The 22986-nt window shown below is 43.4% G+C and overlaps 1 long non-coding RNA gene across 1 annotated transcript in view; it reads right to left on the bottom strand.

Moving 5' to 3' along the window:
• Nucleotides 1-22299: 22299 nt before the first annotated feature.
• Nucleotides 22300-22986, bottom strand: part of LOC124080058 (uncharacterized) — a 55818-nt gene continuing 55131 nt past the window's right edge. Inside the window, exon 4 of the long non-coding RNA XR_009225159.1 lies at nt 22300-22768. This is a non-coding gene — a long non-coding RNA (uncharacterized LOC124080058). The remainder of the gene's footprint in view (nt 22769-22986) is intronic.

The raw sequence follows: 22986 nt of genomic DNA, 5'->3' as shown, positions 1-22986 counted from the left end.
TACTAATCTAATTAAAGAAAATCTACCCATGATGAGAGTCACATGCTTCTTATTTTCTGAAACTGAGGGCACTTTGCTTACTTGGACTCTCTCCCCTTCCTCCCCTGTTGTCCTTTACATCAGGATACAGCTCAGCAGCACCTCCCACTCCCACTCTTTAGGCCTCCAGCAGGACAAGGTCAAGTCTATGGAGTCCAGGCTCAAAGCCAAGGAAAGGAAGAGAGGATGTAGGAATAAAAATGGTGTTGAAAACAGGAAGAGTAGGAAACAGAAGAAATGGAAAGTAGGAAAGAAAAGAGGTCAAGAAAGAGGTGCCAGAGGTGCGGCAGGGAGGGGGACTATGGTGTCCATTTCCTCAGGGAGGCTGTGATTCATCCCCCCTGGGCTCAGTTCTGAATCTTTTCCTCCTTGACTCACGTTTATTCCAGGGCCTGAAATTCCACCTTTAGGGGTGAGCTCCTCTTGTAGACATGACCTGTGAGCACACTTCACCGAGGCTGGTCCCATGTGGCTCCCAGTCTGAAGGACTCTAATGCTCCTCAAAATGAAGGTCAGAATGTGAAGCTGGGCTGTGTGGACCAGGCCACTTGGGGGATATTTTATTCACATCTTCACAACTATGTTGAAGAAGTTTTAGGAAGAAGTTAATGTGTGACTTGGGTCCAGTCAAGTTGCTCTGTGGGATTGTTTATTCCAGATGCAGGGAGCTAGAGTTAAAGATGAGGAGTTGGTTTAGTCGTGATGGGTGATACGTCTCATAGTATCCATCTTGTAAGCCTCTGTCCTCCCAAGTGTCCTTCAGAGATCTGGTGCAGGCTGACCGAGAGCCACTCTGAGAACCAGACTGATGAGCAGATGCTGCTTTGCCCATGTTCTTTTTTGAACCAAATATAGGTAGATATTGGGCATCTGGAGATCAACTCTCATCCAATGTCCTCAGGGTAAGGTGGGTATGCACCCACTCAGGCAAGGTTTTCTTCTTTTGTTTTTCTTCTCTTTCTTTCTTTTTAAAACCAGGGATTGAAACCAGAGGCACTTAACCATCTTCAGCCTCCCCCCGTTTTTTTCCATTTTTTATTTTGAGAGAAGGTCTCACCAAATTCTTAAGGCCTCACTAAGTTGCTGAGGCTGGCTTTGAACTTTCAATCCTCCTGCCTCAGCCTCCACAACCTCTGGAATTAATAGGTGCGCGTCACTGTGCCTGGCTCCAGGCAATGTTTTCTGAACTGGCTCTCCACGTCAAATGAGTTGTCTCCATAGTACAGGGAAGCTGCCATAATTTGAAATGGGCAGAGATGCCTCACCCTTTGAACTACCAGGGATTTGGAACTACAGAGATGGGGAGAGATTCAACTTGCCACTTGGTGCAGTCTTCATGGTTCCAAGAGGCTCTCTCTTCTCAGTCCCTACAAAGAATATCATTTCACCTTTTAGATGGTTGAAGATGCTGGCCAAAACTCAGGAGAAAGACTCACACCTTCTGCTTTCAACTTTCTTATTTCCCAGTTGCAACACATGATAGCAGCAGCTGGCAAACCCTTTGTTTTGAGGACTCCTTTCCATATTCTTACAATTATTGAGGACTCCAATAAACTTTTGTTTTCATGAACTATATCTATTGATAATTTCCATGTTAGCAATTAAAATGGGTAAGATTGTAGATATTTATTGCTTAATTAGAATAACATGACAAATCCATAACATGTTAATATAAATAACACTTTTATGAGAAATAACTACATATACAAACACAATAGCAATACACAGTGGGAAGCCTGGCAGTATTTTTAAGTTTTGAAAGTATTTCCAATATCTGATTTGTTAGAAATCAATTTGGTTCTCACATACACTTTTGCATGTAGTCTATTATAATATCACACATAATACAGCCTGTAGAAAATTCCAGAACTTATAAGGGAAGGAGACTGTAAAAGTCAAATAACATCTTAGTATTGTTATGAAAATAGTTTTAACTTTTGGACCACTTTGGGAACCGCTGCTTTATAACATTAGTGATGTTAGGTTTCTCAGTACCAACTACCTTCTCGATCACCTGTGCATGGACACACACACACACACACACACACATACATACACACACAATTGAATATGCCTGACTAGTATTTCTGTTTTGGTAATGTCATGGTGTTCTTAGGATAACTGAAGACTGTGCTTTGATGATTGACATTCTGCAATTTTCCCACTTTGGAGGCACATAATCCCAGATTTAGATCTTGGCCCTGTCACTGATAAACTCTGGGCCTGGGGAAAATTACATGATCTCTTTAAAGCTTCCATTTCTTCTTCTGTAAAATGGAGATAATAATAACTTCTCTCTGCAGGGTTATTGGGAGGATCGAGAGCACATGTATGTAAAGCAATGGGTGTCACACCTGATAGAGAAGGAATAGGTGCCCAAGACCTGGCAGATATCATTGTTACTATTAATATGCCACTATTAATATGTTATTCCTACTTAATATAAGCTCCATGCACGTGGAAACATTGTGCTCTGCTTTAACTCCAGACCTCTAGTTAATACTCAAGAAATAAGAATGCATGAGTTTTTATGCAAATCTGATTTCTTTCAGAATCCATTAGCCTGACTTGTGGTGGTGTCAGGCATAGGAGAGGAGTCAAAGTGAGCAGAGCCACCCGAAATTACTGCGGTTGCTTGCAGATGGGAAATTCTACCTCGTGACGTGGGGATCAGTGTCGGTGCTGAGGTCTGTTTGCCACTGTTGTTTTAAACCCACCTGCAACTTGCATGCACAACCATGTAGCAAGGAGGAGATGGAGTAGGCAGTCTTCAAAGATGATGACCATCAGTTCCTCTTCTGTGCATGCGCTTCCTTCCAGCAAGAGCTCTGTTTGATTTGGACTGGCTTTGGGACCTCTTTGATCAATAGAACACTGTGAAAATGACACTCTGAATTCCCAAACTCAGACCTTCGTAAGGCCGCTTTTGCTTCCCCCTTTTGGAAGCCAGAAGCCATGGAAAAAGTTCGACCACCTTGACACCCCCAAGCAGGGAGAAAGCCTGGCGGAAAGAAGGGCACCAAGGTACCAGACATAGCATGAAGCTTTCCTTGGCCTTCCAGCAGAGCCCATCTAGCGCCTAGCTTAATGCAGCCAAGGAATGAGGCCCCTTAATATGCAGAGCAGAACTGTCTGGCCAACCCCAGCCAGGCCAAAGAAGCACAAAAAATTAAAACTGTTGCCTGAAGCCACTATGTGTTGTTGGGTATTGCATTCAGAACAATAGAAAACCAAAACTGGAGGCCAGGCGCTGGATGAGAAGGGTGAAAGGGGATGGAGCCACTACACTCATAAACTTTAGCATGTGGAGATGGCAGTCTTCCCCTCCAACTTCTCACACAAATCACCTTTGCTACGGTGCATTTGGATTGAAGCATATTTTTGCAAAGGAAATCCCATAGACAATTGTCAGGTAGGAAACATTGTAGGTAACCGATAACGCTGTCAAGATAGAGATGCTCAGGTTCACCATTAGTAAATGTCCCTCTGGCAGTGATCACCACCACAGTGCTTTCTCCTGAGTATTTTTCCTTTGCATTCCACTTCCACGGGGACCACATGTTCCTGTTGCCAGGCCTTTGCTCATGGTTTTCCCTTTCTGAACTACCCTTCCTCTTTCCCTCTCCCAACTGAAGCCTGCCGTCCTTCAGGATTCCACTGGGCCCGTGGCCTCCATTGCAGGGCGTCCCTAACTCCAGCTCACACCTGTCACACCCTCCCCTGAAGGCCCACGGTGCTGGTTCTATGTAACATACATTTTGCCCCTTGGAATCTAGGTATCACAGGTGGTTGGAACTGACTGAACTTCAGTGGTGGGGTCCAGAGTAGGAAACTGAAGCTCGGGAAGGTGATTTGCCTAAGGTCTTGTCATTACGGAGCATTCACTCTACAACACTCTAGTTTTAACAACTCAAATTCACTAAACACGTGAGCTAAAACAGAACCAGGTCAGGACCCGTTGAGAGCCAGTAATTTCAAAAAATAGAGTTATATCTGCTGTAAAATGAAGAGAAGACACGCAGAGGAGGCAGCTCAAAGTTGACTTCTGTCAGACTGTACTATCAGTAAGACAAGATGCTCAGAACAAGCATTATTTGGGGGGAAAAGGTAAAGATCAAAATCATAAAGGCATACTTGATCTGAGCTTATAATCTGGACAGTTCTGCTGCAATGAACAGAGTTTTCATGTATTAAATTTCTGGGCATCTCCCTTGAGTAGCTCCACCTTAGAAAGCATGCTTCAGGGGCTCATCCCCTCTCAGCCATCAAGTCTATCCACTTGTATTTGCTACTTAGCTCCACTGAGAAGGCAACTCTGACTCACTGAGAGTTGAGTGAAAATCATGTCCAATGTGAAGAAAAAAGAACTGGGAAATGAATAATTAGAACAAAAACAACAAGAAGAATCCCACTTACGTGTGTGGTGTTGGCCCCTTTTGAAACAGATGGTAGTATAAGTTAACTGATGAGTTTCGTAATCATCAAATTATTGTCTATTTGTTAAGGCATTTAAAGCAATTAAAAGAATTTGATATATGGGAATCTTGAAGCCTTTAATTGCTTAATGGTGCAAGAAATGTTTGCATGTTAAGAGGAATCTAATTAGTTGACATGTTTGAGTTATTAGTTATTCAGTAGTGGGTAAATATTTTCAAAATGTTAATTGCTTAAAAATTAGTCAACTGGATGACAGATTAAGCAGAAATCCTTGCGATTTTTCTTTCTATCCCTCAGAGTCCCTCTGACAGGACAAGCCTTGACTTTTCTCCAAGGCATGCCTCCACCCCCCAGGAGACTGGTCACCTCTCCTCTCCTTTGGCCACACAGATTTTCCTTTGCTTTCTGTGCTTTTCATGTGTGTTCATTCCCCATCACCGGACCTGAAAGGCGCCACCCTCTTTGCTTTCCCTTCACTGCTCAGAGTGATCCCAAATTCCTCCTGTGTTTTACATTCATTGCATTTAATGAAATTGAATGTGACTTTTAATACAAAGACAGCCATGGGCCAGAGTCTGTAAAGGAAAGAATTGGGCTCCACCCTCATGGAGAAACATCCCTGAGGACATGACACAGTAGAGAAGGTGCTTTCAGAGCCACAGAAGGAAGAGCCGGACGCACTCCCCTGGAATGAACAGGTTGGGCTTTCGCATGGTGCTAGCGGTCTGGTTGCCTAGAAGTGATTCCACTTCTCATAATTGATCACTTCTTCACTTACAATCTGAACAGCCCTGGCACATCTGGCAGGCTCCTGAACTGTCTTTGTGGATCAATAGAAGGAGGAAGACACAAGGAACCAAGATGACGAGGAGGTATGGCTCCAGCCTCTCCTTCCCCACCCCTGGCAGACCCCGCTCACTTCACACAGAGTAGCTGAGTCCCATGGAGGAGCAACACCTGGAAAGGGTGGCAGAGCACAGGTCAAGGGGACAGCAAGCTTGGGGTGGGGAGTAAAGCAAAGGAGAGACTTGAGAAAGGCTGATTTTGAGAGAACTCTCAGGAGGGCTAAAGCTTATAACCCTAAAGGTGACAACCAGGATTCTATTAACAGACCTGTTAAATGAGGTCAATGATGAGAACGGTCCTCATGGCCATAAGACTAGAAAAGAGGGGTGGGGTGGAGAGGAAAGCCGTGAATCAGCAGGGAGGTGCTTGGTATCCTAAATGGCAAAGAGCGTGGAAATCAAGGAGCCTGGGATGAGGTCCCACCAGAGTGGAAATTGGGGAGACTGCTGGAGGAAGAAGTGGAAGGGGTCCTTCGCCAGGGGAGATTCAGAAACAGAGATGACTAAGAGACTGATTGTCCTGGGGACCCATCTGAGGTGAAATCTGAGATGAGAAAAGCATCTGAATCATTTGCATAAAGCAGTGAAAACTGAAGGTCAAGTTTTCCAGAATATTGACATTAGGGAGCAGACATAGGCCTTGGTGCCAAGAAGGGCTTCTATAGCCACTCCAATACCTTTTAGAGTTAGTCCTCCTCTGATGGACTAAATGACACCCTACAGTACGTTATTTTGCACTTAGAAGAAAACGTGGTGACGTGAGTCACCCTGTGACTTCCATGCGGGTGGATGGGGTGGCTCCTGGAAGAGCCAGAAGACAGAGTAGTGAGCATTTAAGAAGCAGCTTACTGAAGTATGTCCAAACAAAGTCATTTTCATCCAGATGGCATTAGTAGCCATTGAACCACAGACCTGGCTGATGTGGGAGGTGTGGGCCAAAGGTCGTGACATGGCCTTGGGCACTTGGTGTACATTGTGTACACTAAGTCTTGGTAGATAGTACTGTGTTCTTTATAAGTGGGGCACCTCAGCCCCAGTCCTAGCAGCGCTGAGGGTGTCCTGTAGGTGAGGCTCGGGGGATGGTCTGGCAGCAGCTGCAGACAGCCTTGAGGCCTGAGGGAGGACCTTGTCTCTTTCCCCATGTACTCATCCTGAGGAAAGGGTGGACAATATGCGTGTTTGTGACTTAATCACTTACTGGTTATTGAGACAGATCATCTTTCTCTGTTATTTACATTTTAGGGTTTTTGTCAACTAGACCCACAGCTCCCTGAGACGGGCGTTGCTGTCTTGTGGCCTCTTGCCTCCTACTTGGGACCCATAACCCGGGAAGCCCTTCAGTGAAGGCGGTCCATTAATCTTTTCAGCCCCTTCTCCACCCTCTTTGTGAATGAAGGACGGTCAGGTCCTCAACATTTTAAAAATGTGCTAAGCAAATTTTGTAAACATCCGATTGGGGATTTTCTAAATGCTCTTCCAGAATGAATTTAATGATATCTCAAATTTTAGTGAACTTCTTTCATGATGACTTAAAGTCTATTCTATGTTTAAAAGTTTGTGCTATACTTTTTTTGTCAGATTTTTCTTTTGTATTTCAATTGTCCTATTGAGGTGATTAAAGTATACATTCCACCTATGAAAATAGCCTCTAATAGGCTATTAGACTATCCTAAAAATTATCATTATCATTATTATTATTTGTTATAAAGAAAACAGGGGTTTAGAAGTGATCTTTAGATTTTCTGTTGGAAAAATACATTGACAAAACAATACAGAAAATGTGACCAAAAGAGAGCAGGAATATGGGGAGGGAGAAAGGAAAAGTCACACACATGGGATAATGACTCTCCTCCGATGAGGTGGCCCTGGGAGCACAGAACTGACCCATCAGGGTCTGCAGTGGCTGAAACACTGACATGACTTTCTCATCAGATTCCATTTGCTATTTTTTAGTGGATACAGGACAACAAATGGTCCTAGCTTTAGCAATTATTAGAATGACATTTTCCCCGTTGATGGGAAAGTCTTCTGCCAGTGTGGTAGCAGCTGGGAAGCTGTAGAACACCAAATGCCTCTGGGCTCATAAGAGTAGAAGTTAATCTGGGCATTGCATAGACTCAGAGGGGAAAAAAGAGTTTTCTTAAGGGAGACTCCGGCGGGCAGTAATGGTGAATCAACTATTGTCGCAGCTGACTTCAGGGAAGTCCAGCATTAGCAAGGCCCCCGTTTTGTGCAAACTGATCAAATACAGATGTTTCCAGGGGGTTGACCTTATGGACCGAGACGTCACTGGATATTGCAGAGCAGACAGCAGGCCAGTAGTGGGGTGAAGGCATGTTTTGGCCAGAGAGTGTAAATGTATATACAAGGACAGGATGTGGATGACACTTGACAAACATCTGTTTTATTGATAAATACATGTTTACTTCCAAAAAGTTTTCTACCAGGGAGATGTAGTGAAAAATAAGTATAGTTTCAAGCTTCACTAGGGGTCTCGTGTGCACATCAAACTCTGAAAGAAACGAAGGGGAAAAAAGAAAGAAAAAGAAAAAGGAAAAAAAATTAAAAATGGGTTCAACCTTCCGTCTTCCTAAAATATCAGATTTCATATAAAACTCATCAGCTGAGTTAAGTATTAGGCTTGATCAATGGCAGGAAACTAGGGGATCAAATGCTAATAAATCAGAAACAGATACCCCCTCTTGAGCAGAAAATATATCACAAAACTGAAAACGAGGAAATAATCTGATGATTTTTAATGCATGTGCATGAAGAAAACATGGGGGGGGGCACGCTGTACCATAATCAGGGACAAAGAATAATATTCCTAAGTGTCCTAATCATACTTCAGCTTTAATACATACAAAAGAAACAAGAAAGATCCAGATATTTGGTGAAGAATGGAAATTGAGGCATACTCCAAACACTTGTGGGTGTGCAATACTAAAATGGCAAAGTGGATACATTCAAACCTCACTAAGGCTATTTTGCTAGACAATCCTGAGCTTTTTCTCTTTCAGAATGATATCCTCAGCCTTCAGCTGCCTTTTAAAAATGTATTGTCCCAATTCGATCTTTCACCTCATATTTTTTCCTTGCTCATTTTCCTTTTGTAAATATTTTATTGAAATAAAAGCACACACGCAGAAAAAGCATAAAGCATAAATTTTAAAAAATTGGTAAGCTCATGAAGTCTTTATAAGTGGACATAGCTCTCTAACTAGTGCCCAGCCTAAGAAACAGAATATTACCAGTGCCCAGAAACTCACCGTCCACTGCTCCTTTGAGGATAACCACTATCCTGTCTGGTAACACTATAGAGTTGTCTGTTGGAGCTCAATGTAAATCGAATCATAAAGCAAGTATTCTTGCATCTGGATTCTTTCGCTCAATATTAAGTCTGTGCAATTCATCCACGGAAGTTGGCTGCATACAATTTAAATTATATTGTTTTGAATAATACAGATGTATTCATTTCATCTTGTAGGTGCAGCAATATCTCTATTTATTTCAGAAGGGGACTGGTCTCCTCACTCAGAGGAGAATTCAAAAAAGTAACCAACCATCAACAGAAATCACAAAGAATGCACTGAACTGTGATAAAACTTTCAAGCCGACAAGTGTGCAGTGAAAGACGATGATCACAAACACCTTTAAAATCATATTTGGTTCCCATTTATGTTTCCTAAAAATGCATATGCAATTATTATTTTCTTTCTTTTAACCACCCTGAACAAGAACCCAAAGAGTGTGGTTCTGCTCTGTGAATGGAAACTGTTTGCATTTGTGAAAACAGAACTAAATTAAATTAGAAAATCCTGGTATTCAGTAGGGCAGAATTTCCCTTCCTTCCTATTTTCCCATTCCACAATCTATCACCTAGAGTAATTAAGACCAGGGAGGTATCATCTTCACTGGATTAACCTTAACTAAATTGTGCTCATTCAACATGTGCCCTTTTGATTAGTCCGAGCAGGGCCTGCTGTCTCGGATACACCCACCTTGTAATTCTACACACTTAATTAATTTCAGATGAATAGTGAGGGGGATAAGCTAAATTCTTTGATTAATAAACTATAAGTCCTTCTGTGTGTCAGAGTAGCTCGAGATTTCCATCTTCCCTTTATTTCTTTGTCTTGCAAAGGCTAAATGGAAATTAGAAGAGAAAACACACACACACACACACACACACACGCACGCAACACATAGACACAGCTGAAACTGTGTGGGGTTGGTGAAAGGCACCCTTGAGAAGCTTCATCATCCTAAAGAGCAATCCTTAAGAATTATTGGCAAAATAGATTCTTTTTGGTCAAGCATAATTTTTAATGTCCTTCTCTGTATTTCCTGTTCTATGTATAGATTCTTGGTTTGAAAGCTCAATATTAATGTCACTAATTTTGTATTTTTAAATGCATTTCTCAGAAGTAAAATGTTATCGATGGTCTGAGAAATGGTTGGAAGTTATTTGCTTAATAATCACATTTAACAACTCTCAAAAATATTTAAAAATTTTGCCCTCATAGTATCTCTGATAGCAAAAAAAAAAATTATTTCCTTATAATAAAACAGATCCCAAGGATGTTTATATGTTACAATTTATATCATGCTAAATATTAAAAAATGAGTAAAAAATTATGGAAGATAGACTCTCTCTCTTTCAATTCAGAAAATTTATGTCTTATTACTAACAACTTAAAAAATACAACTGATTTATATAATTGTACATAGTTTTCTCAGTAGTTTTTATGTCCTGTGATTCAACTTCATGAGGACAGGGAATTTAATCACTGATATTTGGGGAATAAAACCAACATAGCTGTTAGTTTCTTATGTTGGTAAATAAGGAGTTCTAGTTACATAAGACAAAATGTCTATCTGAGTACAATTCATTTTATGTGTTCTTGCAAAGACTTTAAACAGTCACAGTTTTTATGTATAAAATCATTTTTTAAAAAAACCATATATTCAACTCACCAATATTTTCAAATGTTAGACTTGTTCTGATTTTGTCTCTTAAATTTAATTCTTTGTTCCAAAATGATTTCTAAAAATCCTGGAGTAATTGTTAGTATTTTTCTACTAGTTTTAAAAAGTAACTGAAATTCTTGCATTTCATCTTTAATCATACTCTGAATTCCCTAACTATTACTATTCCTACGAGTTAAATAAGGATAATTTACCATTAAATGAGTGAGAAATTGTAGAAGGATTTACTGATTATTTCACTAATTGCTTACTTGTGGAAATTCTCAAAATGGTGGTGTCATCTGATTAGTTGAATGCAAATATTAAATAATTTTTGATTGATGACATGCATGCTGATAAGTACATCATTTCCCAGGCTGCAGCAGCTAATGCCTTGTCAGGTTTGTATTATCTCCTCCATCTGAGACTAGGCACATAGGCATTTTCACTCAGGAAATCTTATTCTCCCTGCCTTCCCCAAAACCAGACCCTACCTTTGACCCTTTAGAAAAACACAAAACCAAGTAATTTAAATCAGCCCACACCTGCACCGTCTTCCAAAATAACCTCATATATATGCTTAGCACATCTCATTCCTGAGCACTTCAGGAGGCTGGAAAGGATAATTTATTCCCCCTAATGAACAAAACACTGACATTGCAGTTTGTCTTCTTTGGGGTCCCAGGAAAGCTGAGATATTATTCAGAAAAGGGCAGCTATGTTTGGCCCTGTGTGATTTAGATTTACTATGCAACAACTATTTTTGGATGATGGAATTAAGTATTTACACCAGGGGACTTAGCAGTTCTTTAGCTTGGTTCTGTCCAGCTGTTTGTTACAAAATCACTGACCTTGTGAATACTGTTTTAGGAGAGACATCACCAAGAATTCTTACATTAGGGAAGTAACCATATTATCTGGGATTTTATTGTAGGCAAACTTGTTCAGCTAAATTTTGCATTTTAAAAGATAGCTGGAAATTTTATGAGAACCTCTCCCGAATGAATAGTCTAGTGCACTGGTGTCATCACCCCTGCATTTATTGCCATGTGACTCTGCTTTGGTCCCTTTCAACAGGACTTACATCAGTAAATTCGAATGTCTGTTCTTGCTTACAACCGGAATTTCCAGGTCCTGGTCAGATCTGCAGAAAGGAATTAAGGGTTTGGATAGTTTTTCGATATAATTTGAAGCTGTTTATCGTCTCATCGTTTAAGAATCGCTCCCCTTTCCGCACACCCATTGCTGCCTCCCCTCGGGCTCGGTACGAGAGTCTCTGCGCCAACCCAGGTTGCTCAGGGCCAGTTCGCGCTCCCGCGCCTCCGCGCCTCGGCTCTCGTCCACTCCTATCCTCCTCATCTCTTTCGAGCAAGTCTCTGAATTTTTCGTTTAAAGCCGGTGGCATTTCCGCGTGGAGATGAAAAGGCAAGTGGCAGAGGTGGGTGCAGGTGCGAGTGGCTGCTGCGGGTGCGGCTGGCTGGCTGGCGGTGGTGGCGCGGCGGCTCCTTCCGGCGCCGGGGGCTACTCGGCGCCTGTTCGCCGCACGTGGCTCACGGCCCCGCGGCAGCCGGAGCAGAGAGCTCGGGCGTCCTCCACTGTCGGCGGCTCCGGCCTGGAGTCCTTACAAGCCGCGCCCGGCCGGGAGGGAGAGAGGAATGCCGGAGGTTGGCCGGAGACTCGGAGTAACGCTCCCAGCCCTGCGGCTCGGGAGGGCGGGCCCTGCGCGGTGCCCTGCCAAGCTCCCGAGGCCTCCTCCGCGACCGAAGGGTTGTCCAGAGGCGCCGCGGGATGGAGGGTAGGCTTCGAAACTGGTGTCCCCCGATGCTCTGGAAGGCGACCGGCGGGCCCGGGACTGTCAGGGCGCTCAGTGGCGGAGGCCTCTCCGGCCTTCACGTTTCCAAAGGGAGCCGCTCCCGCAGCTGGAGCTGCGGGCTGGCGTGGTTGGTGCCTGGACAGAAGGGAACGCCCCGGCCAGGCTCCCTGGGGCGGGGATGGCATGGGGGCCCGGCCTGTCGTCTAGTGAGGTGGCGGACATGGGCCGCCACCAAGTGGTCTGCAGCTACGACCTCTGCCACCCTCGTGGACGCTGGAGTGGCACCCGCGGAGAACCCCGGGGATGGGCGCAAGGGGGGTTGCTGGCACCCAAAGGGCCGGTGTTGGAGGGCGAGAATAGGAGAGGGTGGCCGCGAGGGCTGGAAGTCCCGGCTCCGGATGGGGCGAAGGGAGCGCCCCGAGCTAGGAGAGGGAGGAAGGTTGTGAATCCAATCGAAATTGGGCTCGGGCAGACCTAACACTGAAAGTGCGCTAGACTGTGTTTCCTTCCAACCCCCTGCTTTCCCCCAGGTCATCTAGCAAAGGAGGCTGAGGGTGTCGGGGTCCGCGGGCAGTTCCTTATCCGGGGTACGGCTTTCCACCTCCCAGCGGCGCCGGGCCTGCCTGGGGCTTGACCTCTCCGCTGCCTCTGCCCGCATGCACAGCAGCGCACACCGCGGCCCGCGGGCCGGGATGTCTCCACGATGTTCTCCTGTCTGCGCGCCCAGCGCTGGGTTCTCGCGCCTAGACCCCAGTACCCAGCGGGGACCGAGAAGGTGTGTGTCCGCCTGCAGTGGGTTGAATCGGTTATTAGCAGTGGGATCAGACCAGCGGCGGGAAAGCGAAGTTTCTCCTGCCATCCGGACCAACCGGGATCGCGATTTCCCAGGAACAGCCCGACGGTCGGGCCAGTGGAGGCCTGAGCGGGCAGAAAGGGAGGATGGTAGCTCAACTTCTTTACAGAAGCGGCAGAGAGGCCAACAAGGTTGTGAGCAACGGAGTTCACGTCTTTGCCGTGCTGCCCTGAAACTCTGGGCCTTCCTGCCCTCTGCTGTCACTTGGTGCGCTCACCATCCTCGGCGAAGTTACTGCCCGTGGGCGCACCGGCCTGCAAACGGAGGGAGGTGCGGGCGGGAGCAGAGGCCTCCCTCCCTGGATCTCTCTCCTGCCTGTCACATCTGCATTTATTTAAAGCTCGGCTGGTGGTCCTCGCTCTCTGGAATGCCAGTTGCGGGCCTGGCCTCCTACGACATTCGCATTGATTAGTGAGCCGTTATGGAAGTAGTGGGGGCATAGAGGAGGCCGGAGATTCACAATATTCTACCTGCCCCCATCGCTCCAGCTAGCCTAGAGCCCAGCGATTCACACTCACCAGATGGCTGAGTGCGTCCAGAGACCCGAACTTCGAGAACATTCCATGTGCATGGGAACTGACCGTTGTCACTTAATACGTTGTGGTCAGGTGTGCCCAGACATCGCAGAATCTCTGCCGGCTCCCGCGCCGAATCACGCAGAAGTGAACAAGTGCTGTCACCCCAGGTCCTAAAGTGTATATGCAGCTTTCTCCGTATGAAACTCTTAAGAAAGAGTTTCCGGTGCAAATCCAGAAAAAAAAATTGAAATTGACATGCCTCGCTTAAAATACTGCACATAAAGCGTAAAAAAGACACCGGTAACTTTCATGGGAGACGCCACCCCAAGCGATAGAAGCCGGGTGCAAATTCATCCTTGAAAAACAAGTTGGGTTCCAGCTTACTGTGAATCTCTTGAGGGTGGTTGGGAGCAAATGACAGGGGAGACTTTGGATTCTCTGAGTCCCCCCAAATCCAGTCTGATTTTGCATTTGCTTTTGGATTTGATATAATTAAGGGTGAAAATAAGGCCCTTCTGTTTTTCTATTACCCTTTGCTTTTCTGCAAAGCTTTTACCCCAGAGAAAAGTTGTTTTAGTAATCTGGGAAAGAGAAACCATGTGCTGAGTCAGCAAAAACGCGGCACTAGGCCAGTTCAGTTCAATAATACCGGTATGTGTAATGTACACACTCTATACGCCTTTGTGGAAATAATGAAAAATATATTGGAATTTTCATGGCATTAAAAAATACCCACAAAACCTGTTGGCAGTTGAGAGGCCAGGTTGAGTTAAGTGGTGTGTCTTCTAATATACGGAAATACATTCTGGACATCTTTCCTAACAAGGGTTAGATCTCACAACACTTAACATGGGAGCAAATGAGAAATACAATTCTCAAAACAAAATGTTTTTTTCAAATGGTCGTGTTGCAGAAAGTTAAAACAATCCTTTCTGCCTAAGGTCTTGTGACATGCATCCAAAGTGACTCCAGTGAATTGAATCTTAGGTTTTTGTTTTGCACCAATAAGACCATTTCTTCAAAAATGCATCTTTAAAAGGTCCTAAAAGTCTCCTTGCAAATCCCATTAGAACGTTGATAACCTGTTGATCTGCATTCACATTTGTGTTTAAGGAATAAATGTACTTGCGAAGAAGTCATTGTTAAGCAGCTATTTTTCAAATGATTGCTTATAACTGTCCAAGTGTTAACCTGAATTTGCAAAATGTGAGCATTTCAATTATTAAACAACATTCCAAATTGTATTTTCAGTGACAGTCAGTCAGTATTTCTGGGGATACTTCTTCATGATGCTTGTAATTTTTTTAGTTGCAAAAAGTATGGCTTTTTTTAAAAAAAACTAGCATGTTGAGTAAAAACATTGATGAATTTGCTTCTGTTTCATTTATCTCTTCTACCTCAAAACAAATGAAACTGGTACAACTTTTATGCTTTTACTATTTCAACTCTTTAAAATACAGCTGACTTCTTTATGTTGTTTCAGCATGATGCAAAAACATCTGGATGTGAAGTGAAAAGTCCAGTCTGTCACCCAGCTTCCAGATGTTTGGTACTACGTAGACAAAACATCAGAATGAATGACTGAATTTTTTTTTTTCCCTCTACGATCCAGATGGTTCAGTGTCTGGTGCTTCTACAAGGAAGCATATTTTCCTTTCTCTAAACATCACATCCTACCGTAACCCACGTAAAGCATGATTTACACTCTGTCAGCTACAGAATGCTAGGCCATTTGGAGTGCAGCAAAACAATCAGTAAATGAAACTCTTAAGTATATGTTTTGGTAAATGTAGTTCAAGTACAAGTGTTCCTGTATGCTTAGGAGGGGTGGTGGTGGTGGAACAGATTGGGAAGGTGAGAGAGCGAGCCTTGTTCAACGGGAGAACTTGGCTAAAAATGCCATCAAATAAGCTTAAATAGGTGAAGCTTAGCATTTAGCAGCTTGGACGGGTCTACCTTTTGCCCTGATGCAGCTAGACCGTGGGGTGTCATTGAGTGCTCTGACACTCTTTTCTCCTACTCTTCCTTCTCGGAGCATTCTCAAATCCAACAGATGAATGTAAGATAGGATTCAAAGATGATTAAGAATCAAGTTGGGGGTGGGGAGGTGGGCTATGTATTTCCAAAGTAAGAGAGCAATAGGGTGAATATTTTAATCATTCACAAAACAGAGTAATGACAATATATTCCTCTTTGTGTGAAATATCACCACATTTTACAATTGTTAAACTTCTGGATGATGACACAGCAACATTCTTTTCTTTCCTTGGAGTCATGGAGATTTCAGGTCACTAGCAGAGTAGAGCTTCTCCAAGTCTCTTTGAATTAACCATGTTGAGAAGGAAGGGAGAGATGGGAGAAGCCTTCCACTAGAATCAGCAGATGAAAGCAAACCCAGGGTGAATTCCAGTCTACCTACACACCTCACACTCGCTGGATTTAGGACAGTGTTTAGATAATGAATACAATGAACGTTAAAACTTCATAAAACTACCACTTAACAAATGTTCAAGGAAAGCATACCATTTGAAAAGAGGCCCTCTTATAATTTAGAACCTGAGCTTTGGATAATAAGACACAGGCTTTTATACTGGCCCAAAATCAATTTAAAAAAAATAGTTTATGGGAAGGTAGTAGAATTTCAGGGGTACACATACTAAGTAGTTAAGAGACACAAGTCAAGTGGGAATCTTTAACACCATATAAAACAGAATCACATTTTTCAGGATTGCCTTAATTGGATGTTTCATGACTTTTTTGTCATGCATTTATTAGAATAATAAAATGACAGAGCTAGAAGGGACATAGCGTGCTCATCCAGGCCTCTTCTTTTATAGATGAGTAAGCTGGGGACCAAGAATACGAAAGGACCTATCCATGGCCACACATGAGTTCCAGGAAGGGTCAGAAGTAGAACTGCTGAGTTCCAACTGTGACTCAGAGTCCAGCTCTCTTTCCAGAACAGCTTGCCTTCAAATTAATTCAATACTGCTCAGAGTTACAGATTTCCTGGTAGTGTCCAAGAAACTGACACCCATCACTACGGGTTGGAAATAGCTCCAAACCATTCATTTGTGTTACACAGCTCCGAGCTGTAAGACAAAGCCAGGGTGAAGGCACAGTTTCCCCCATTTGTCTCCAGAGTAAGACAGACGATTGCAAAAACAGAGCTAATAAAACTCTGTCATCTTCAACAACTTGGCAGGAGGTCCTGATAACGGCAAATGATAGCTTTTATAGAGAACTTAAAGCACCTTGGAGGACTGTCATGTGCAAGAGTCGGCTACAGTCTCTCTCCTCAGAAGATATCACATCCAAACATTCAAAACCAGTGACTCTCGTGGGGAGAGGGAGGAGGAGGAAGCTGAAGCCCTGTCAACTCCACTCTCTACAAAAGACAGAGGTGTCCATGGTCATTCACCCACCTCAGCCATCTCCCCTCAGTACTCGAGTGGCCTCTATAATGAGATGGAAGGGTAGGGTGCCCGAAGAAGGCAGAGAGTGAAGGACAGGGGCAGGTGGGTCAGAGAGAGAGACTTCGTTTAAGAATATTTAGATGGCAATATGGAGTGTACGTTCCCAATTTTAAGGACCAGGGAATCTGACTGTCCTTCATGGCATGAGCCAAGGAAATGGACTCCTATGTAATGTAACCAAACTTCTTCCATTGAATATTTGTTCAGCATCAAATGAGAACATAGAAGCGTTTACTTCTGGGAGGGGAATACAACTCTTTGTCTCTTCAGGAGCATCCCGGTCCAAGAAATGCAAGGCAAGTTAACAATTAGGAGAGATGGAAGCGGGAGGAGTGGGTGGAATCGGGATCCAGTATTTGGAGTAGCGAGGAAAGAAGAGCTATGTTTTGACTGGCCTGGAGGGAGGGGAGATCCTGGCAAGGTTTCCCTTCACACTAATTCAAGGTCAGTGCCCTTTGAGAAGCAGGATCTGGCTGGAATTGGGGGTGGGGGGGAGGGATGCTGGGAGAAGAGGTCTGACAAACTATATTCTTCTTTGGAGATGTTTAGGGCAGCAACTAAACCATCAGAATTTAAACCAAATAAAACCCGCCTCCCTGCTTACCTCTTTAATTTACTCTCCCAAACAGATGATCATTTGGGCTATTCCTCTGAAGTCAAGCATGAAATCTATTTAGCTGGCTAGCTACCCATTTCCTCTGACCTGCAAAAGAGATGCCCTATTCTTCCAGAATCCTTGGAATGCCAGAACATTGGGAAAACTGAAGCCACATGCCTGGGCCCACTGAGATCCCCCATCCCTGCCCCGTGTGCCAGAGGAACATTGACAAAGACGGAGCAGATTTCAGCACGGCCCGGCCCAGATGCAGAACTTCCAATTCACCAGCATGAGTCCCTGGATGAGTTTAAATTGTTAAGGGTTTAAGAGGATCTCCAAGTTAAAAGTTTTTTTTTTTTTTAAACTTTCTTGTACCTACAACTCTATGGACTACTTCTCAGAATAATGTGTTTCAGTGCATAAATTATATTGAAATAAAATTACCAAGATACTTCTAAGAGGCAAGTTTGTGGATATAGTGCCTGTACTATATTTGTAGCACATCTAAAGCAAGATCTGGTGGTGGTTCAGACTTCTGAAACATTGAAATAAAGGTAAGTCTAGATAATAATTCAAAATACCATTAACAATGTGATAGGAAGGTATCAGTGATTTCTATTGATGGTAAAGTTATTGATATTGCTGTGTGCTTGTAGTTTGTTATCTACATTCTTAATTAAAAGAAATGTTAGTTTTTCAAATAGTAGAAAGGAAGATGTACAATTTCCACAAGGACTTTGGCTCTTACTTGACTGCGTTTCCAAGTGAAGACCCTCTTAGGAGGAAGAAGAGGGGCAGGCCGAGTAGCACTTTAGAGATATACAATGAGATGGTGCTGCCTTTGGATTGAATCATGCTAGACCCAAATTTGGAGTGTAAACATTGAGCCTGTGACATAAGATTTTGTTCCTGAGGCCAAGAGTAACTTTATATTGTAAGCCTGGAGAGTTGAGATCTTCAGAAGCATTCCATAGCTGAAAGGACACTGAAGAAGGTGTCAAGATTACCTGTCTTGAAGTGGTAACCAGAGCCAGGGAAGGACTTGATAAGCACGTGTGAACTTCTTCTGGTTGGTGAATGAGTCAGAGGTGGGGGACTCAGGCTGGGCTCTGCACTGCAGAGGTAGTTGAGAAGGAGTACTGGCTGCTGACAGCAGACTGGGGACGAGGATGAGAAATTCATTTATATATTTATATATCATATATATGTGTATATATATATATATATATATATATATATATGTATATATATATATATATATATATATATATTTCTCTATTCATTATATCACCAACTCGCAAACAACCCAAATTGCAGTATATATGTGCAATGGAATATCATATAGCAGTGAAAAAGAGCAAATGACTGCTATACACAAAGTGGGTGAATCTCATAGATACAATGCAGAGCAGAAGGAGCCGGACACTAAAGAGTATACTCCATTCCCGCGTTCACGTGAAGGACTAGAGCAGGCAGAACAAATCTATGGTGACAGAGGTCAGGATAGAATTTACTTTCACGGAGGTGGAGGGGGAGGTACTGATTAGGAGGGGACACAAGGGCACCTTCTGTGGTGCTAAATTATAAATATTATTGACTTTCTGAAAAGTGATTTGGAAATGCAATCAAGTAAAAGCAGCCAGTCATACTATAGAGTCCCTCCTGACTCTGGTTTTATGTTACAAAAAGATTTCGCTTGGACCATGAGAACTGGAAGAGATGCAAGGGGAGAGCTACAAACCGGCAGAAGATGTTTACAATAGATATGGCTGAGAAACAGCGCGTAGCCAGTTTAAAAGGTGCAGAGGATTTGAAATGCTCTTTGTAAGAGAGAATAACCCAATGGACAATAAGTATAGGAAAGTTGTTTAACTTTGTTACTCTTTAAGGAAATGCAAATTAAGGTTGCAAGCTGATACTAATACACACCCATGAAAATGACTGAAATGAGCAAGACCGACAACACCTAAGATGGCAAGCATCCTGAACAGTGGAACTCTCCTGCTCTGCTGACAGGGAGTGCAAAGTGGCACAGCTAAACTGCAAGCCAGCTGTTGACACCAAAGCTAAACATGTGCCTGTCAGCTCTGCTGGCTGGTCTAGGAACGGAGTTAAATAAGAACAGAGAAAAGGACAGGGGTCTTGTCTTGTGAGGTCTGAAAGGCTTGGGAAGCCCTATTCCAAGTGTTCGGGTTTTTCCTTAGGTTTCTAGAAAAGTTCCTTATGCAAAACCCTACCATTATCTTGGCTGGATTAAAGGAGAAGAGGAAAGAGATCTATTGTACATCATGGTGACTATAGTTAATAACAACATATTGTAAACTTGAAAATTACTAAGAGAGTAGATTTTAAGTGTTTTCACTATGCACACAAAGAGACAAGGATGTGAGATAATGTGTAAAATAACTTAATATATATATATATATATATATATATATATAGTGGAATGGCTAAATATATATATATATGTATACATGTATGTGTATATATATATATATATATATATATATAAAATATCAAAACATGTTGTACATGATAAATATGTACAACTTTTACTTGTCAAAAATTTTTTTTGGTGTAGTATTGGGGAATAAATCTAGGGGTGCTTTATCACTGAACTACATCCCCAGCCCTTTAGATTATTATTAGTAATTTTTTTTTTGAGACAGGACTTTCCTGGGCTAGCCTCAAACTTGCAACCCCCCTGCCTCAGTCTCCCAAGTAGCTGGGATTATAGGCATGGACCATTGCACCTAGAAATTAAAACATTTTTATAGTGAGGAAGGGGAGTTGCCCATACTTAGTTTGGAACTTAAGGGAGATGAGAAATAGTTCTGCTAGCTGAAACAGCTGAGCCAGACGGAAACCCTGGGAAGGACCCTGGGAGCTCTGGAGTGAGTGGGTGAATCAGAATGGCTAGAAGTTTTCTCGTGGGATCTCAAGGGAGAAAGCTACTCACCTCTTTGCCCTGTTGTCCAGGAACTGGCCCTTTCCCTTTCTAGAACTCAGCTACCCACGGGCAGCAAAGCTGACATATGTGCCCTGAGCAGAGGCGTTTGGTGGCACCGCCCCTGCACCTGATGAGCCATTGCTGCAGGAACTGACTGGGAGCCCGGCTCTGGAGGGGCTGAAGGTGATGGAGGGGAGAATGGAGAAGGAGACAAAGCAACTGAAGGTACAAAGAAGACAGGAGCAAGGGGAAGCGGAGGCTCGGCCCCCCAGCTCTGGTGAGCCCATCCATCAGCAGGAACTTCTGGCCACAAGTCAGTGCTTCCCATGAAAATCAGTGCCCGGATGGATGGGCTCCAGGGTGACTCATGACAAACAGCAAGCAGCAGAAGTATGGCTGGGGATTTGACATCTGTTCTGCAGCCCATAATGAAAACTTCTTTCCCCAAACACTAAGGACAGTAGTTATAAGTCCCGGCCTTTGTGTGTCACGGTCAGAGTAGTCTTTCTCATGGTTGGAGATTTTTTTCTCAGGACACATGGCAAACAAATCGGCCACCCTAGACTTCCCAGACCATGTGTCAAAGTTCCAAGTTTTCATTATCTTATGGAGCAAACTTAAACTCTTAAAAGAGTATAACTTACAAGATACCAGCCTCTTGCAAATGAAAGTTTTTTTTTTTTTTTTTTAAGATACCATTAAACTTAGACTCTAATCACATGCCCTGTTCTGTTCATTTATTTGGCTTAGAGATTTGGGAGTGATTTTTCAAATTCAAGTTCATTGATGTCACCGTCCATGGACATGCCTGCATTGGGCACCTACCATGTGTAGAATGCTGTGCATATCATAGAAGAGATGTGTATTAACTCATAAAATATATCAGTAGAATGACCCAGGTGTTGTCAAAAATCCCAAGATAGCATGTATTCGTTCAAAAAAATATTTATTGAGCTTCCACTAGGTGCCCATCACCATGTAGCTGTCAGTAACACAACAGAGAGCCGTGGAATAGAAACAGTCTCTGCCCCTAAGATGCTCAGAGTCCAGTGAAGGAGGAAGACTTGTTAAATTAATTTTATTGGTACATTATAATCATACAAAATAGTAGGATGCTTTGTGCTATGTTCACATATGCACATAGCATAATTTGATCTGTTTTGTTCCCTGTACCTAAGGGGGGAAGATTTTAACCCTTAAAAACTGCTCCTTTCCCCAATCCTAAGGAACATGGTTATGACGTTTAGGATAATCAGGGGCACACAGTGGGATATAGACTTCCTGCACTTTGAGAGGGTTACAGATTGGGGAGAAAATAAGCAAATAATCAGAGAAAGCTGTGCTAGTAGCCGCATCCTGCATCATCAAGGGCTTGGGGTGCCTACCTGGGGCAGCAATGGCATCCTCCAAAGACAACTCTGGAGGAAGGACTTCAGCATGTTCTTGCTTGTGAGAGGCCTGTTCCCCCATGTGGGTGAGAACTCCTGAAGCTGACTCCAGAGAGTCGTGGGACCTGGGTGAGGGTGGAGAGTGGGGGCTCAGGGCAGGCAGAGACCCTGAGTGAAGGCAAGAAGAATATTGTTATAGGTTCCCTCTCGCCTTGACTCGCCACCTGGTCTCCACAAAGAAGAACACACACAGCACAAGATTCAGCTCACGGTGCTGCCTGTCCATGAGAAGAGAAAGGACAGTGTACTTGCAGCTGCTGTCCAGGTTACCAACACCTTTACATGTGTGATTGCATTTGTTTCTCTTAACAGCCTTCAAAGTAGGCAAGGTCAGCCATTTCACACATAAGAGAATTGAGGCTTCTTTCATTCAGGTTTAATAACTTGCACAATACCATACAATATGCTAAGTGGCACAGGGGGGATTTGAACCCTTGTTTTTTGCACAGGCATAAATATTATTGTTTAAGTTGGCAGAGCCAAGACCATGGATGACCCTACCAGCCACCACCACCAGGAAGCCCAGAACCTCCCAAGTTGAAGGTTTGCGTCTAATTCGGTAAATGACATTGAAGATCCTACGGGGAAGGAATCTTGCATTTGTCCGAACACTTCCCCAGGAAAGCTGTCTCGGTGTTCCAAAGAGAAAACAGATGTCAGGAACAGGTTTTCAGTCTCTGACATTCGGTCCACTTTACGATTCTCTTCCAGAGGCAAAACGGGAAAGAGGGACCCCTGCTTGCCAGACAGGGCCATTTATATGCACATGGAAAATAATGTCTGTCTCTGCCATATGATTCTAGAGCTGGGGTCAGCAAACTTTCTGTAAAGGAACAGAGCGTAATGTTTTAGGCTTTGGGGGCCATATGCAGTATCTATTACAACTGTTTAACTCTGCCCTGGAGGTGTGAAAGCAGCCTCGGACAGTGTGGAAACACGTGGGCATGGCTGCATTCCAATAACACTTTATGAACGCTGAATTGAATATCTCGTATGATTTTTACAAAATATTCTTTCATTGATTTTTTTCAACCTTTAAAA

The sequence above is a fragment of the Marmota monax genome, unplaced genomic scaffold (assembly GCF_021218885.2).
Source record: "Marmota monax isolate L192 unplaced genomic scaffold, Marmota_monax_Labrador192_F-V1.1 WCK01_AAM20220418_F8-fsc00015, whole genome shotgun sequence".
Taxonomy (NCBI): Eukaryota; Metazoa; Chordata; class Mammalia; order Rodentia; family Sciuridae; genus Marmota; species Marmota monax.
This window is presented reverse-complemented; position numbering and strand designations above follow the sequence as displayed.